At 53.0% G+C, this 5,302-nt stretch overlaps 1 protein-coding gene and 1 long non-coding RNA gene across 24 annotated transcripts in view; both read left to right on the forward strand.

Annotated features, from left to right (window-relative positions):
• Positions 1–5,302, forward strand: part of MYT1L (myelin transcription factor 1 like) — a 525,406-nt gene that overhangs the window by 470,312 nt on the left and 49,792 nt on the right. The window lies entirely within an intron of this gene.
• On the forward strand, positions 1,605–4,717 carry LOC116562094. Its single transcript, XR_004273760.1, has 3 exons — positions 1,605–1,618; positions 1,659–1,665; positions 3,893–4,717. It is a non-coding gene; the product is annotated as an uncharacterized LOC116562094 (long non-coding RNA).

Consider the following 5,302-nt stretch of genomic DNA (forward strand, 5'->3'; position numbering starts at 1 on the left):
GGGTGGGGGGAGAGGGAGGAAAGGACAGGCGGGTGGGGGGAGAGGGAGGAAAGGACTGGGGGGGGGGGGAGAGGGAGGAAAGGAAGCTAGGAGAGTTAAAGAGAGTGTCAGCCGTTGCTAACGGCAAGGTTGTCTGCAGAGTGGCTGTGTGAAACCCGCTGTGTGTCCCTGAGAGACCAGATCCCTGTGGTCAGCGTGGGGGACCTCGCCTGACTGGCTGGCGTTTGGATTAGAAGCAGAACTCAAAGGCTGATTGTTTTGTCATTAAAATCTCACTGAGAGTGATTTGCTTCTGTGCTCACATGCCAGCCATTTGGGAGCTGTGCTTAAACAGCATGTGTCTATGAAAAGCGTAAATTGTGGATGCCACCCAGGAAACATGAAGAATGTAACTTGTGGGAGGTTTCTCCGGACTCAGTGCAAACGCCTCGCGCTCCTGACACGATTCCTCAGCCTCTGCAGTGCTGGTTGTGGGGGCAGATGGCCGTTTGCCATGGGGACCATCCTCTGCACTGTGGGACTCATGAGGCATCCCTCGGCCTCACCCACCAGATGCCAGTAGCATGCACCCATTCATGACTACCAAAGATGCCCGCAGTCACTGCTGAGCTCCCCTTGGGACACCACTGCCACAGGCCAGGGGCAGCGGAGGGCTTATTACATCGATGCGCCTCACCGGGCAGCACAGAAACAGCCTCTACACTTGACAGAATAAGAGTGAGTCATGCCTTCCAACAGGACTGCCAGAATTAGATCACTGGTTTAGAGTAAATAAAAAAGCTTTAAAACACCAATTCAATATACATAGACAAGCACATTCCAAGCTAGACTTTATTCCATCTTAGAAAAGCAGTGTTTCAGTCCCCTCGTGTGGCCAGAGCTTCCAGTATGGTGAATGTCAGTGCCTCTGGAAGGTGAACACTTCCTGGTCATTTTGTGTCCAAATCTCTGTTTTTCTACTGATTTTTTTGGTGGGGCGTTGGCATCATGTAAATTTAGTCACAATGTGGTTTAAACATTTTATTCATTTTACGTCTGTTAGGTATTAATATAGCACAGACCCATGATGAAAACCTAATCTAAGCTGGAATGTAAGCTGCCATCTATTCCTGGAGTGAATGATCCAGGTCAATCCATGAAGGTGGAAAGTAGATGTGCTTTTGTGTTGGGCAAATCTGAGAACTCGAAGGAGCCCTCTAGGGTTCCAGCGTAGCGAAGGTAGAGTACCTTGTGACATGACTGGCTCCAGTAACAGCTTCGCTAGCATAGACATCTGAACATCTGACAGACATGCCAAGCAGAAGTGCTGCCTTCAACTACCACTTCTTACGTGAAGTCACTGCAAAGAAGATGGAGGCCACTGTGAAGCCAGCGCCGTGCTGTGTCAACGGGCTGCTGACGACAGACACCAACCAGCAAACAGGGAAGCTCGTTCAGGACTGCTGGTGCTTGGTGGCCAGAAATCCAAGTGGAAGGAACTTCTCTTCATTTTAATCTCCTGTTTCCAGGAACAGAAACATAAGGTTACGTATATGCAACTGTGGAGAAAACGTCACTTAGACAGTGATTCGCCAGCGTTCTTCCCTCACTTGTGCCGCAGTTCAAGGTAGTTGTGTGGGTTCAAGGCCTCCTCCTCCCACACTGGGGTCTGTCGTGAGAGCTGACGTCACAAAACAGTGATCCCGAACGTGCTCAGGGCACAGATCCGCCTCGCACACCTGTCATGTCTGGGATTCTCCCTCCTGCTCCAGGACAAACGCACACGCTCCAATTCTGTCTGCAGTCAGAGTGTTGCCAGCCCCCTTCGGAGAGAAAAGCGAGGCCGAGCCCTGGCCTTCTCCTGGGCCCATTCTGGGAACTCGGGCAAGGAGCTGTCCTCCACCGTCTCCACAGCCGCGCTGAGCATTCGCAATTCATTCACTTTTGGATTTGAGGAAACTGAGGGGCCAAGAGATTAAGCAGCAGAGCTGCGCTGGAGCCCACGTCGTCTGGCTCAGAGTCCCGGCTCCTGGCAGCCCACGTGCCTAGGATGGCCTGGAGGAAGCGTGTGCCTAAGCCACCTGGAGAAGGTGGGGATCGCACCTGCCCCTTGGCTGTGGTGTTTTCCGGCCTCCACATAGCGTCTGAAACATCCCTAAGTCCATTTCCACAGATGCTCCTTGGTGGTGATGTTCTGTCAAACGATCCTCCATCCACCGCTTTGCCGATTCTCCATGGTCAGTGAACAGAGGGAGGCCCCGTCGACCACGTGCCTACAAAGGCATCCTCCTCATTCACAGTCACCCAGGGGCCCCTCTTTGCACTCTCGTCTTTAACAAACAGACGTGTTTCTTGAGTATATCCTCAAAATCCTGTTTTCCAAGCACCTTTACTCTGTTCTCCAGCCCTCCCAGGCCCTCTCCTTCCCCCATGGCCCCTCAGCAGGGTCGCACCAGGCAGGCTTGCCAAGGGCTGCTCCCTGTTCTCTCTGCCCAGCCGACCCGCATGCCTTTCCACGGGATCAGACAAGCAGCAAGGGCTCCAAGAGCCCTGCAGTTGTTCCAGTGCAGAAGCCAAGGCCACATTTTCCACAAATGATGACGCTCCAGGAATTCGATTCCCACTAACACCCTGTGCCCCCTACGGTTCCAGAATGGCCTCTAATCACAAAAGAACATTTGCTGGGCATCAGCTATGTGCCAGAAATTACAACAAGCATTTCACATATATAATGTCACCATCAGCTGCGATGATTGGAATCCTGACTGCAAGTGAAGACGCACGGGCACGGAGATGCTCAGCTGCCCGTCCCGTCCATCAGCGCCCGCGCTCACCCGGAGCACTCGCACTCTGCTGCTTTACAATCATGTGCAAAACCAAAGCCTCCAGGAGTGCAGTCAAATGGCTGGACGGTGTCTACCTGCACCGCTCCCTGTGCCATGGGGACTTTAAACAGGGATCCCAAAGGCCTCACCTGCTGTGAAATGAGGCATCACCAGGTCCCGAGGCAGACAGTGAAGAAGCTGTCTTGATGTCATGCAGAAGAGCCACGAGCAAGTCAGCCTTGGAGGGTCTCATGTCCCGCTGCCAAAATCAGGAGAGGCGGCTCCTCACCAGGGAGCCTTGGGAACCTTGCAAGGCAGTGCCAGTCCAAGCCGTCAGATGTGCTCTCACAGCGGGGGCAAAGCTGTACAGTCAGAGGGCCAGGAAGGCACAGGATGCACCCTCACACAGGCCACAGAGCTGCTTCGCAGAGGTCAGTGCCATCTGTGCTCTCCCTTGGGCTCCGGGCCCAACATCCGCCCTAGCACCACTTTGGCCTGGAGGCCCCAAGGTACACTGCCCTTGACCACAGGTCTCCCATGATCCCAAGTCCTCCAGTTTCCCCTCATCCTGTGCTCACCTGTCGTTTGCTCTTTCTTGCTGGAGCTGTCCATGCGCTTACCCAGCCGTTCCCTGCCCCAGAAAACACGGGGCTCTGAAATGTTTATAGCCTTTCCAACATTTATAAAGTTCCAGATAAAGATGTAGACATACGATGAGCCCCCATGAATCGTGGAAAACTGTTTCTGTCTAGGAAATTGTTAATCATTTAAACATAATCCCCAATGTCAGCGTGGAATTCCAGAAACCTAGTAAATTAGTAAATGCCTATGTGAGTACATAATCTGTCCCTGAGGCTAAGATGTAAAGGCTAACCATCCTGGCACACTCTAATGCATTTCTGCACGTTCAAGGGAAACGTAGATGGGATCCAGGAGGATGGGTGATGTCACTAGGGTAAGAATCCGACCCAAAAGATACTTTCCAAATGTGTATGTACTTATCAAAACCTAAAGATAATGAATAAGTCATGTCTTAATTCTGACCAGGCGGGTGGGTCAGAGCAGAGGAGAGAGGAGGCGACGCTGAGCCACAGGGTGACGGATGGTGAGGGTCCCCAGGAGGTTGTATGGAGCTGAGCCACAGGGCGACGGATGGTGAGGATCCCCAGGAGGTTGTATGGAGCTGAGCCACAGAGTGACGGATGGTGAAGGTCCCCAGGAGGTCGTATGGAGCTGAGCCACAGAGTGACGGACGGTGAGGGTCCCCAGGAGGTTGTATGGAGCTGAGCCACAGGGCGATGGATGGTGAGGGTCCCCAGGAGGTCGTATGGAGCTGAGCCACAGGGCGATGGATGGTGAGGGTCCCCAGGAGGTCGTATGGAGCTGAGCCACAGGGCGATGGATGGTGAGGGTCCCCAGGAGGTCGTATGGAGCTGAGCCACAGGGTGACGGATGGTGAGGGTCTCCAGGAGGTTGCATGGAGCTGAGCCACAGAGTGACGGATGGTGAGGGTCCACAGGAAGTTGTATGGAGCTGAGCCACAGGGCGACGGATAGTGAGGATGGCGACAGTTGGTGAGGGTCCCCAGGAGGCTGTGTGGAGAAGGATATTCTAAGCAAAGTTACAGCATTAGAGGACATGTTATAACAACACCAACATCAACACACATTTGACAGTCAGTAGTTCAGCTTGGTATATAGTTCAGCTGCAGGTCTAAGCCTGTGGGAGTAGCTACAAATGAAACTTGTTTTAGGAGTCCTGTTCAATTCATTAGAAGGGGGTTAAACTTTATTTGCTGGAAAATGGGTAATTACCGAAGTGCAGGCTTGGTGTTTAGCCTGGAGAGCAGTATCAAAAGCGCACTCGGGAGGTGACAGTGACAGCCGAAAGAGGAGCTGATGCAGGTGATGAGGACAGTGACGGAGCAGTGACCAGTAGGCTGAAGGGGATGAGGCCCTGGGGAGGAAGCCAGGCGCGAAAAAGCGAGCGGCTGGGATGCACCAAGAGCCCCGTCCACATCATCATCCGCATAAAGAAGCCCACCAGGAGAGGTGGGTTTTACATTCTGTCCAAACACATCAACATTGGGGTTCTTAGGATATATCCAGGTGAGCAAAGGAGGAAGGCTGAGAGGAGAAAGGCAGCTTTCAGGGTCACCAGCAGATGAGCTGTTCCAGCTTATTCACAAAGAGAAAACAACACTTTTAAAAATGGAAGATGGTGGCCGGGTGCAGTGGCAGTTCACGCCTATAATCCCAGCACTGTGGAAGTCTGAGGCAGGCAGATTGCGTGAGGCCAGGAGTTTGAGATCAGCCTGCCCAGCATGACAAAACCTCCTCTCTACGACAAATACAAAAACTGTCCAGGCATGGTTGTGCAAGTCTATAGTCCCAGCTACTCAGGAGGCTGAGGCGGGAGAAGTGTTTGAACCTGCGAGGCAGAGGCTTCACTGAGTCAAGATCGCGCCACTGCACTCCAGCCTGGGCCGCAGAGCGAGA

This window comes from Sapajus apella, unplaced genomic scaffold (genome assembly GCF_009761245.1).
Source record: "Sapajus apella isolate SASKATOON/1434 unplaced genomic scaffold, GSC_monkey_1.0 scaffold31, whole genome shotgun sequence".
Taxonomy (NCBI): domain Eukaryota; kingdom Metazoa; phylum Chordata; class Mammalia; order Primates; family Cebidae; genus Sapajus; species Sapajus apella.